The sequence below is a fragment of the Brachycentrus maculatus genome, unplaced genomic scaffold (assembly GCF_059751285.1).
Source record: "Brachycentrus maculatus isolate JH-2025_06_01 unplaced genomic scaffold, ASM5975128v1 h1tg000148l, whole genome shotgun sequence".
In the NCBI taxonomy this organism is placed as follows: domain Eukaryota; kingdom Metazoa; phylum Arthropoda; class Insecta; order Trichoptera; family Brachycentridae; genus Brachycentrus; species Brachycentrus maculatus.
In genome coordinates this window covers 1,039,752-1,054,249 of record NW_028280901.1, presented here as the reverse complement: position 1 = coordinate 1,054,249, position 14,498 = coordinate 1,039,752, and positions in this window count along the sequence as shown.

The window sequence follows — 14,498 nt, the reverse complement described above, 5'->3', positions numbered from 1 at the left end:
TAACAAAAAATTTTAGAATTTTTTAATCCAAAAAAAATGCTGATAAAACATTAATTAAAAATATACTTTATCAAAATTCTTTACCATTATTGTCTATTTTCCCATTAAACTAAGCCCCAGCCCTGAAACCCCCGTCTTGTTATTTTCCACTCACCTCTACCAATACCGAATGATTTTTTGCGGGTTATTTTTTTAACTTTGAAGTTTTCCAAAACTAGTCGTGTGAAATACAACTCAATTAGTGGTAAAATACAAGTGTTTTATTTTTAATGACTATTTCGAAAACTAGAATCACAGAAACGTTCAATCTGGACATTGATTACTCTAAGGCATAACGTATTCCTTCCGCGTTTCTTATTGCTTGAAGTTCTGTTTGTAATCCACATCTCTTAGAAATACAAAAATCTTTGAAATATACTCATATACTACTTTTCTCCGTAATCTGTGAGCGTAGCAAAGGGTGGATACGAATTTAAACTTTCCATATTAATGACACCGGAGATTGTTTCACAATATGCGGCATGTGGTTTGTCTCTTAGTACCGAAAACTTAGATTTCATGGAATTTTAAAGAAAAGATAATGATTTTTTTTATATACTTGATTTGATGACTCTCAAAAACATTCAAAATCTAGGCTTGTTTAGATGTAGAAAATAAAGAAAGAATACCTTAAATATGAAAAATTATAAAGATTTTTATTCTCATTAATTGATTCGGCAGTCACTTGATTAATTGATGGCAGTGATAATGTCAATCCATCTTTTAATTTAAGTTTAACTTGGTAAATACCAATTTTTTCTTTTAAATCTAATGTAATAATAATAAATATCGATAATTATTTAGCACTATATTCGTAAAATACTACCCAATTGTAACCTAATGTATTCCATTGAGATTGCCTGCACAGACAAATGCGAAGATCTTTATGAAAAAGGAAGAAGAAGATCTTTTGATTATGGTGTAATAAATTGTTGCTTAGTACGTTATGAACATTATTATTCTTCAAACCCTTATCCCCAATCGATGGTACTGTATCATATTAACGCAGTGTTATCATGATCTTCAACACACGAAGGAAAGGTGATCAGCCCTCCTCTTCAGGTACCAGGTACCAAGTCCAGGGTAATATTGAATATAGAAAAAGTGAAAATCATCAAAATTTATTTCAAGCCCCCCAACGTCTGCGATCACTATGGCCAGCACGCTCGGCTATCGTTCTGGAGATCCCGGGTTCGATTCCCAAGGGGGGTAGAATAAATAAAACTGATTTTTTCACTGTTACATATATTCAATATTACCCTGGACTGGTACCTGAAGCGGAGGGCTGATCACCTTTCCTTCGTGTGTAAACGATCAAGATGACGTTTATATAACGCAGTGCCCTATGCACCATTGGGGTGCGCATAAGGGTTTTATTATATTATTATTATTATATGTTTATATATATATATATATATATATATATATATATATATATATATATATATATATATATATATATATATATATAATAATAATAAAACCCTTATCCGCACCCCAATGGTGCATAAGGCACTGTGTCTTATAAAAGCAGTGTTTTCAAGATCGTTTTACACATGAAGGAAAGTTGATCAGCCCTCCGCTTCAGGTACCAGTCCATGGTAATATTGAATAAATATTACAGTGAAAAAATCACTTATCGAACCCGGGACCTCCAGAACGGTAGCCGAGCGTGCTGACCATTACACTACGGAGGCGGAGGATATATATATATATATAATATATATATATATATATATATATATATATATATATATATATATATATATATATATATATATATATATATATATATATATATATATATAAATATATATATTTATATATATATACATATATATTTATATTTATATATATATATATATATATATATATATATATATATATATATATATATATATATATATATATATATATATATATATATATATATATAAGATTGTGCATATTCTGAATGCGAATATCCGTAACAAGCATACATGGATGTGTTGAATATACAATAAGTACAGCGAGGTATAAAGTACTCTTGGATCCGAAGAACAGAAGGTAGGGCGGGATCAGGTGGCCATTTTTCGCCATTATCGTGCACCGTTATATTGGGAAGCCCACAACATGACAGGCTTAGCAGAAAAATATTCCGCATATTTGGAAAATGGAGAAACATTCTTCGCAAATATCTCGTCAGAATTTACTTTGTCGGGAATACAAGACTCGGAAAAGCGTTTGGATATGCAAATAAAGTGAACGTATTTAATATGGGATTGGAAAGAAATAAACGGAATTATTTATGCCTTCATAAAATAGATAATTCGTTTTAGACTGCACGTGTTTGGAAATTCATTCGTTATCTTCGAGTAATACTCCACACCACTTCTAAATTTATTTTAAAAAATAAATATATTATTATTTTCTTACTTTTTAGAAGGCATTACTATATTACGCCTCACTAAGCAGAACCCATGATCAGACGTTCAATAAATCTTGAAATTACAAATGATACAACATAAAAAAATTATATAAACAGTTACTACGTTAATTATTAAAATTATTACGTACATATTTAAATTGCAAAAATAATAATTGGTTAGCTTTTTTTTTTATTTGTGGTGACCAACTTTAAGCAACTCTTGTCTCTTATATCAAGAAACTAATTTTATAGTTGTTTTTACTTTTTATTTAACTGTTACTTTTTACTTCTTATTTATATTAAGTGGTGCAACATTGAATATTTTTAAATAATATGAAGCACTATATATAGACAACCTCATTACTCAATTGTTTGAAACTCCTACATATATCATAAATCTCATCACCCTTTACGTTTGACTTCACTGGAGCCATCTATAATTGGTTATCTGAATTAAGACATCATTTAAAATGCTATCAATGAAACTGTGAATTAATAAAAATAAGGAAGAATAAGGAAGAGAATAAATCGAGTCAGGAGTTAAGGAGAATAGCAAAAGGAAACCAAGGAAGAATGTAATGACAGACAGTAAGGGTTCCAAGGATAGTATGTGTTTCTTGAAAGTCATCAGAAATAACGTTTTTTTTAATATGAACACATGAAAAGGTAATTTATTCCACAGCCTGATCCTTTGGACATAAATAGAATTACTGAAGAATTGTGCTCATAATAAATAATTAAAAATTTAATAAATTGTATACGATTTTCCTAATGATAATTAATATTGAATGTAATAAAAAACCAGTGCGACAAAAGAGTAAAGAACCATTTTATGGTGTTGTATTGTTTACGAATAATTTTTTTTTTTAAAAACACCAGTTAGACAACAGAGTAAGAAATCGTATTAATTGTGTTATATTGTTTATGAATAAAAAATATTCAATTTAGAAAAAAACACCAATTCACTACTTAGACAACAGAGCAAGGAATCGTACGTTTTGTGTTAAATTGTTTTGGAATAAAAAAAAAATTCAATAAAAAAACACCAGTTCACCACTTAGACAACAGAGTAAGGAATCATGCGTATCGTGTTATATTGTTTAAGAATAAGAAATATTCAATAACAAAACACCAGTTCACCACTTAGACAACAGAGTAAGGAATCATACGTATCGTGTTATATTGTTTACGAATAAGAAATATTCAATAACAAAACACCAGTTCACCACTTAGACAACAGAGTAAGGAATCATACGTATCGTGTTATATTGTTTACGAATAAGAAATATTCAATAACAAAACACCAGTTCACCACTTAGACAACAGAGTAAGGAATCATACGTATCGTGTTATATTGTTTACGAATAAGAAATATTCAATAACAAAACACCAGTTCACCACTTAGACAACAGAGTAAGGAATCATACGTATCGTGTTATATTGTTTACGAATAAGAAATATTCAATAACAAAACACCAGTTCACCACTTAGACAACAGAGTAAGGAATCATACGTATCGTGTTATATTGTTTACGAATAAGAAATATTCAATAACAAAACACCAGTTCACCACTTAGACAACAGAGTAAGGAATCATACGTATCGTGTTATATTGTTTACGAATAAAAAATATTCAATAACAAAACACCAGTTCACCACTTCACAACAGAGTAAGAAATCATATTCATTGTGTTATATTGTTTACAGAAAATAAAGTGAGAAAAATCCAATCCCTGTTCGCACACATTCCGCAATTTTACTCGGAAAACGGTGCCGTTACGAACACCGACACAATGGCGGCTTTTGACGGTTTTCGATAATGATTGGCGGATCTCGTGTTGCTTTTTTCGGGCAGACTCTTGATTAATTGCTCTTATATGCCGTTGTTTGGGGTTATTGTATTCTTTGAGGACTATCCATTGTGTATATTAATATAACGTTGCTTGTATCACGAATAAAACACCCACGTCAGATGCGCGGGTATTGATATATCAATTATTCATTTATATACAAGCATAAAAAATAACACAATGGCGAAATTAATTAGCGGACAAGTAAAAGTGCTTGTTATATCGATGAAAACAATGATGATATGGATTTTAACAACAAAATACACCCAATATAAAAAGGTTGTTGTTAAAGTTCTTCTTCCGTGTTTATTTTATTTAACTAGTGACCTGGTTTCGTCGTTACCGATATCATCAAACTAATGGGAGGCTAGACGAAATTGTATTTTAGAAAAAAAAAGACAAATGAATTTCATTGTTATTAATTAAAATAGTATATTGTAAAAATTATTTTCAATTATTAACTCAATCAATTTAAATTCATTTTATCAGTAAGATAATGTAAAATTATGTCTAGCCTCCCATCAGTCTGATTTTATTTTATTATATGATGAAGTGTTAGTACAGAACTTAAATCTTGTAACAACAAAAATGGTACAAAAATGTTAGCCATAGAAAATTCTCTTATGCAATTAAATACGACTATTCCTTTTAAAATCTTTATTCACTAGATATCTCTAATGTTAAAATATTTATTACAATTTTAAGTTATACAAATTTTTGTGTTCTTTAAACATTAAAATAATTATGAGACATTTTTTAAGGAAAAAAAAACGAAAACAGTCTTTTGTAAGTGTTTTTTTTATATACTTAAATTATCATTATTATTCAACAAAAAATTAAATCAATTAAAAATGTTATTTGTATTCTCATACACAAATACGCTAATTTCATATATTCATGAGGCTTTGCGGCCCGTTAAAAAAATCAGTTTAACGTAGAGTTGGTTCGATCGAGATCGTAATTTTTGTGTGCATACATTTTGTAAAATATAGTACATCATCGAAGTACAGATTTCGCTACAGATTTTCTTTTCTTTATCATAAAACTAAGCAGATTTTGATTTCACTTTCTTTTTATCATTAAAACTAAGAGATTTAAATAATTTAAGTCAATTTTGTACCTACGCGAAAGATTCCATACAAGTTATCACGTCGCGTGCTTTTAAATCTGTAGCATCTATTGCGTGTGCGAACTTAAGTCCGATTAATTGGCTATTAAAATATTAAGAACCAGTTAGGGACATTGCTCATAGGTATTCTGGTTTAGGTAGCGCCACTTCTATCAATAATAAATGTATGCAATCCAATTATCTGAGACCAGTACACCGAAGGAGGTGCATTGCCCTTTGGCTTTAACGTAATTATGCACCCTTGCATCGTGACACATACTGCATATAATACCTATAATAATTGCATAACATAATGTTAGTGCATTGTTGCGATTACAGAACAGGAAAGGGCAGGTTAGGAGCAATTAATTACTCAGTGAATGTCAATCACAAAATATAACATGGTTGCGATGATAGACTGATGTATCTGATAGCATTCATCTTCACAGCAAATACCTCTAATTAAATTGATATTCATACTGACATTTCTTGGTGTAAACGCACTTTATATAATAATAAAACAATTAAAACTAACTAAATAACTAACTTACCGTCTTTGAAAACAATCTTAGCTTCTTCACATTTATTCTTGACCTCCTGACCTAACCGCTTTTAAGTTAATGACATACTGCATAATATTAAGTTTTTCTCTGTCTGCTTCCTTTTCCAACTACATTTGCCTTATAAATATCTTTTACCGTTCTTTATCAAGACTTAATTTTATTGATAAAACTTATCCCGGCCTTGCATCGTTTTCCCCCAGATTCGTCTGAGAAAATGCATTTCGACTGCATTCAATCTACTTTCATCCTTCTTTTCCCAACTTCCTGCTTCACTTCCATGCATTAGAGCTGGAACTAGGACTCCATTTTGTAATGCCAGTTTAGCTTTCACCGATAGGGTTTTATTTGCTATAGCTGAATTCAGCTCACCAACTAAAAAAACAGCTTTTTCGACATTTTTGCGTTTCGACCATTTTAATCATTTTTCTGTACACCACAGTGGCATGTTTTCTTTTAAAATGTTCCTCTCAAGAGCGAATGGTTTGTTCCTCGATGCATCCGTAACAAAAAGGGTGGCATCAAAGGAAATTAAAGTCGGATAACACATTACAAAAAAACTATCACGTGCAAGGAGATCCGCATAGTTCTTTAGTCTTAAGACGAATACCAGGGGCGCAGGAAGTGGAAGGATAAGCTTTCGTGACACTGCAACACAGAAGGCTTGCACTGCATATAGACTTAATACACCAGAAGCTCTCAACTCCAATTGATATTATTTTCATATTATATTATTTTTTCACATCTCATCAAAGATGAAGAAGAATATGGAGGTCTGGGCATTTCCAGGGCTGACGACCGTCATAGGATGATTTAAGTGATCACTTTACACACGTATAGCATTCACCAATTCCACTCATTATTGACAACCACACTACTCAAATTCTTAGAAGTTCTATATACATGAACCAATTTAGAAACCTTGTTCATGAATCACTAGAACTACACTAGAGACATCTATTAGTCAGATGTAAAGAAGCTGTTAATTAAGCAGAAACTCTTATGTAAGGTCCGAATCCTGTATTATAATCACACACATGAGAAACACCAGAAAATACCATTTTAAATTGTCTTATTTAAGCTTATAATTTGACCAGATAATTTATTTACAAAATAAAAATAACTCCTGTATTTGGAGATAATCCAGATTTTGTTAACAAGTATTTGGACACACTCAAAATAAAATTATTTATTATTATATATATTAATTATTTAAATAAATGTATTTTGTATATTAAAAGCATTGATAACTTTGTGGTATGGTAATAAAACACTCTCCTTATCGTCCATTGCTCAATTTGTGTAATACCACTTTTATAAACACTAATTCATGACTACCGGTTAAGGAAAATCATTCCATCATCAGGTCATTAAAATAAAATTATTTCGATTTAATATTTGAAAAAAATATATAAAAAAAATTATTCAATGAATAAACATTCATGAATTATGGCATAAGCATTAAGTTGGCTAAAGAAGGATGAGAATAAATTAAATAAGGCAAAATGCGATTTCTCAGGTGAATGTGCCGCAAAACGATGTATAATAGATGTTCGAGTGGTGATATCAGGAAAGAATGCCAGGCTGAGATAACCATTATCGAAACTACGAAAGATACGTTGAGATGGTTGAGACTTTGAGTGAGGAAAAAACGGTAAAACATATATGGAAGGTAAATGACAAAAAATAGAGGAAGACCCAGGAAAATTTGGTAAAGTTAAATATTTCAAATGCTTGTAAGTGGTCAATTCAGAAACTGAAATAATCGGCGTGTATGTATGAGAATATAAAGGATATGTAAGATATGAAGATTATCTTTATAAAATTAATTAACTTTGTTTTCACCACTTTTTTATTAATACAATTCAACCTACCGGTTTCAACAATACATTGTCGTCATCAGGGTTTATTTCAAATCAAAAATAGTAAAAAACAATAAAATACTCTCACCAAAAACTTCCACACACTCCATAAAAATCTTAAATGTTAATTTTATACAGATATTATAAAATATGCCACAAAGTATCTGCGGAAAACATTCAAGAAATTATATGAAGATTGTTTGCGATAACAAAGCGGTGTAGTGTTCTATTCTCTCTGCCACCTTCCTAATTAGTAGGTTGGTTAGTTAACTAAAAGATCACTTTTATTTTATAATAAACTTCATTATATCCAACAAGTGCTTGTGACCTTACGTATACGAGTACAGATAGCTCACTTGACCAAAACTTATATTTTTATTCTCAACTTATTCAAAGAAAAAAAATAAAGGGTTGAAGTCCCATGACTGAAGATTACCACTAAACAAACTCTATGTTTTGTCCCTTTGAAGTATTACGTATGGGGGGGTTCAAGAGAAAAGGCAATACTCTAAAATCAGACTGTGTTGCAAGGATGCCTTTTCTCGACAAAGGATAGCTACTTTTCTGTTTACTTAGTTCGATCCTATTTAACTTTTAACCTGTCGTACCATTTCTCAAAGAGGAAATACGATATAACTCTTTTATCCTTAAATATGTAGATTTGTAATATACTCTTATATACTCACCATATAACTATTAGTTGGTTTCTCATAAGCATATTTTCTGAAAAGAGAATACCATATAATTTTTATCCTTTAAACCTTAAATACATGTGTTTATAATACATCCTAATAAAAATATGATTTTATATGTTACATCGTTTTATTAGTAACATTCAAATGTTTCCAAAAATACTTTAATTTTATGGTAGGTAACTTTTCAATAAATAAAAAATTCTTAATTTTTTTCAATAGCAACTGTTTTCTTATAATAAACAACGCAGATAGGAATTTAATGTTTTTCTCAAGTTTTGGTTAAATTTCAATCATAAAATATTAGTTTTATCAGTTACATCAGAAGATGTCCAAAAGTACATGAATTTTATGGTAAGTATCTTTTTATTTGAATTTTTATTCAAATAACTCCTAAACAACGTTTTTTCTTTTCCAAAAAAAACGCAAATGGGGAAAAAACATGTTTTTCTCAAGTTTTGGCTTAATTTCATTCTAAAAATATCCGTTTTATCATTAATATTAAAAAATGCCCAAAAACTTTTTTTTTGTGGAAGGTTGCATTTTATTTGGGTTTTTTTCGAAATAAGTACTTCTACACATCAACTTTTTCAAATACAAAAATCTAAAATGGTAATTAAACATTTTTTTCTCAAATTTTGGTTTTATATCAATTTTAAAATATTATTTAACAAATTTGCTTAGATGTTAAGTATTATATCAGGAGTGTTTATGTGACTGTAGAAAACTGTTTTTTTTTCATTGTTCGTGTGTATTCTTAATACAAACTAATGTTTGTTAATAGTAATGGCAGCAAATTGAATGAAAATTGTACGGGAGTAAATGTCTTAGTTCACTGTGAGAGCGACGAAGACTATTCCATTGACTAGCGTCACCATCTTGCCCGAGTTGTATTGTTTCCGTTTCGGTATATATTGCACTACTACGATACCGTTTTTCAATTCCGATCGAAATAAAAAGGACAAGTGTGTCTTCCTGGATTATTTTGTGGTGTGTGAATCTCACTTTTAGGTATTTTGGACTGCATTGCACCTTCTAAGGGATTTTAATGCTGCAATGCGGTAGGGTGATAGTAAAAAATGCCGTCCAAGTAACGACAATATATTTTTTTTAATATAACGCAATTAATAACACTTGAAAAGTAAAAAAAAAACAAACAAATAATTGTCTTTCCATTTCGCGATTTTTTAAGCGTAAAAACATTCATATTAATAATAAGCATCTCCAATATGAACGTTTGGGTATTTACAAAGCTTAGGCCTGTCTTATGTTGGTTTAAGTGATTACTTTACACTCGTGCAACATTCATCATTCTACCCATGATTAACAACATTACTCAAATTTCGGATATCCTATATCCTTTCATTGACACATTCTTTCACATGTGAATTTTCGGCATTATCTATAGTTGAGTTGAGTTTAGTTTAGTTCTTTTATTTAAGTATGACTCATATGAAAAGTTTAAAAGATTATTCCCGAATTGTTTCCCGAACATACAAGGAGAAGCCTGAAATCATTATTTTTTTAAATTCTTAAATTTCATTTTACAAATTATTTACCATACAATATTTCGAGTATGTCCAAATCTCTTTTCACAAATGTAGGTATATCTTTATAAATGGCAATGCAAATAACTGTTCAGTGGATAAACCCAGATTTGTGAACAAAATTGGACACACTCAAAATATTGTGATTTCGATTACTGGTTTATTTTTTGAAATAGCCATATTGTTTTTCTTCTGACCCCTGTTCGGTAATTTTATATAGCATACTGCATTAACGTGATTCGAAGTCGTGTTGTTTTTATTGGCGTTAACAGATGGCGTGTCATTGCCGTCAAATAATCTTTTATCGTGTTTTAACCTATCACAGTATTTAAAAACATGTAGGTACTAATTCGAATTCAACGTTGTGTTAAAAAAAATAAGCATTTGGTGATTAAATTTAGGAGATTTTAAATTTTGAATGAACGAACATTTACATTTTCATTAATATAGATAATTATCGATTTATACTTCTATCTATCTCAATATATCAATTTATCTTTGCATGAAAAACTTGGAACTGAGTTGTGTAAAAAAAAGACATACCGTGGTAGATGTGCTTTGTCTTCGTTAAAGAAAGCTTGCCCAGTGGCTTTCTTAAGCTCAGAAGAATACGGGTGAAAGTCAAGCTAATGAACTTCCGACGGATATCCATTGCAAATTTTATAAACATAAAATACTTGGAATACAAATACCAAAAAAAAATGCTGAATCGAATTTTGCACATGTGTAATATTAACAATACTAAAATAAGAAAAAAATATATATTTGAAAAAAAAAATCACATTAAAGATTTTTTTGTTGAAAATGTATAAATGATAATAAATTCTATCAAACTACAATACATAGGAAAGTTAGTAAACTTAGTATATCTAGACGTTCAATTTCGCTTAAAGTATTTTTAAAAATATGATAGGATAAATTTCACAATAGTTCACAACGTTTTGGAGGTGATCAAATACTTATTTTATAATTAAGAATTCAATTAACTTGACATTGGCAAATGCATTGTATTACATGTGCAACGCCATTCCATATTAAAAAAATACTTGTTCACAAATTTGGGTTTCTCCACTGAGGAGCTATTATTACATTTTTGACGTCTCAACTAATCTGGTTTTCCAGCTTACGATAGGTCACAAGCCCTGTATTTACCCAGACTTCCATATTATTTTTCATCTTTGTTAAGATGCCAAAAAAAATGTACAATAAGAATATAAATATAAGTATATATTTTTTAATGTATCTTTCAAATTATGGAATACATTGATTGCTTTATCTTCCCTTTTTCATTCTCTTTATGGCTGAGGATTGTGGTCATCCTTGAGATGAATTCCATCCTATCGCCAATCATCTGCACTATTTTCTGCCCACTGATGCTCACAATATGAAGAAGAAACCTGGTGAAGTTTCACTATGGAAAAGAAAAATAAACAATATCAGTTGATATCAGGTTATTCGTAAAATCGTTAAATTCTTGGAGGAATTTAACAATTTTACGATTGGAAAATTAATTGGAAAATTCTTTCAAAAATGTTACTATGGAGACATTGGGAGAACAAAAGGGGTGTTGGAAGACTCCAAATGACATAGTTCGACGACAATGTCACTGTGGGGGGTAAAAACTGGCTCCAAGCAGCAACCAACCAGAGGAAATTGAAAGAAGGAAGAGGCCTATATCCAGCTGTGGATTTCAGAGGTCAGAGGGCTCATGAAGGAGAAGAAAAAAAAAGACAGATTATTTCGATCTTTATATTATTTTTCATGTATGTTTAGATTTCAAAATTATTCACAGTATTTATTTTAAGCAGTCTGATCATAATACCAAGGAAAATGGTGAATTTTTAATCGTTTCTTTGAAACGATTTCGGGGCGAAAAATTCGCGGAGCTGCAATATTTGGACACGAACAATGGTGTTTAAGTGCATTTACCAATAGTCTAGGTAACTTTCTCTGTCTCTTTCTTTCTTTTCAGTATTTTCCAAAAAAGAGAGACTGAGATATAATATGTTGAATGGATTGAGAGTACTAATAGCCTGAATAATAAGTTAAATAACCCTAATTATGGAATGTTGTGACAGGAGAGTCGATGTTGCGATGGGCTTCGGGAACTGCAGCCATGTGCTTTTTATAGAACTTTCAACATGAATATTTGAACTTCACGATCGATAAAACAGGTTGCGCTTTACTGTCAGTGATGGACATCCAATTAAAGCATCAGCATCGATTTTAAAATAAAACTACCGAAAGCAACAACGGCTTTGCTGGATAATTGAAAATTCATTTTAAATAAAAATGTAAAATACTGCTGTAGTAGTAATTGTCCTGATGAAGAGACGGGTACGACTCAAAACCGGTACACATAAAAATCTCGTTGAGTGGTTAAATACCAATATAATAACATTTTTGTAAAAAAAATTATAAGTAAAAATGTAAAAACTTGTATCCGAATTGTTATTTTTACATATTATCTAGAAATTTTTATCAGCTGCAACCGTGCAATGATTTAAAACTGATCTCACATACCTGCAATTGATGTAACTCTGTTTTCAGATTAAAAAAACATAGCTCATTATGGATATAGTTCTCACTGTTCATAACATAATTGGTGTATTTGTAAGAAAAAAATAAACCAAAATGTTTTAAAAGGCAAACGGTTGAAGGACAGCTATTAATTTCACACGTTCTTTAACATGACCCTGGGAACGGAAGTAGATTATGCCTTTTAAGTCCGGCCGGATGTTATTAGACGACCAAGGGTTGTATTGCATTAAAAGGTTTTTGAAAGCAACCCTTTATGTACTTGGGCCTCTTTCCGCCCAAAAAATCAAGTGCCTACTTTATAGGTTCCGTAGACCCGCACGATTTTTTCTGTCATAAAAATTTTAGTGGATGTAGCCAAGTTAAGAGTTGCCATTTAAAATATATAACCCATGTTTGATACTGCGTTCGTCTTCATTAGAAAAAAAATCAATCAAATATATATACATAACGAAACCCGGTTGCTGCTTAAATAAAATTCATGTTTTTTTTTATAAGATTCTAATATGATTTTCATTCAAAATCCATCCAAATTCCAACATATTTTTCTCTTTACTGTTTTTTGATCCACTGAGTTTATGGTCCCCTGTATTTGGTAAAATATGGACAGGAAGAAGGGTCCACGTTGTTTGTATGTAACATACAACACAAATATTTTATTGTTTGGGGTGAAAGATAAGATGAAAATTAAATACTATGGGTGTAATGGTCTCCTACAATCTGAAATAGAATATTTAAAAATTAAAAAAAAAACACCTTTTAAAATTTCGCTATCAGCAATTATAAAAACAAACAAAAATACAAAACGTTACAGACTTTCTTAAAACTTTATCTCATAATCAATATTTTACGCGTGACATTTATTTACCATAATGTTGAATTATCTAGGTTAGATTTATTATTACTGATTAACTTTTATTTTCTTTTTTCTTTCTAACCCTAATGGTGCACAGGACACTAAACCAAATCGATGCAGTGATATCTTGGTCGAAAAATTACTATATAAGGGAACATCATTAGTCCTGCTCTTCAGGTGAAATTTACTTTTTGAAGTGATGTTTGGCTAGTGTCAAAATATAAATATGTGATTTTTACTGTAATATTTTTTTAATATCACCCTGGACTAGTATAAAAAAGGCAGGGCTGATCGTTTTGCCTTTTCGACGACTATCAACACTGCTTCGATACAATACAGAGTAATTTGTACCATTTGGTTTGGATAAGGTAAGAAGAAGTTGATGATTAATAATTCAAACCCACATACAAATTATTCCAATCAATAAATATTTCTTCCTTAATTTCAAACAATAAAACCAAATTAATAAGCTCATAAAGAAATGTTTAACAATAACTGAATGTTAAAAAGTTTTTGGGTAAAAATATTTATTTACGAAAATTTCCATGATTTCTACAAAGTAATTATTTTTGGAAATAAAGTATAAAGAGTTGTTTGCCGTATAAAGGTTTACATAACCTAGCCAAAGCAACACAATATCTTCCAATGATACTTGATCACAAATTGACCGCAATATAATAAAAATTCAATAGTTATATGAGTATCAGAACGTAATCAAGCACTGTATTTTTAATTACTGCAAAGACGTTCCCTTAAACTATTGTTTGGTGAAAAAAACAAATACTGTTTTTAGTTGTAATAAATAGCTACAAAATTAAATTGTTTTATTTTCCCATTACGTAAAAAAACCAACCTTTCTGTCAAATGGTTCGAAATATGCAGATGTATAATAAGAAATCATGAAAATATATGTATTAAGTTTTAGACCTTAACCGTTATCAACGTTCTCTACGTTAATTTATGTGTTAGTATCCTAATTATTCCTTGCTAAAATTTCCTTCAGCCAACTTAATTATTACACCATGAAACTAATGAGAAC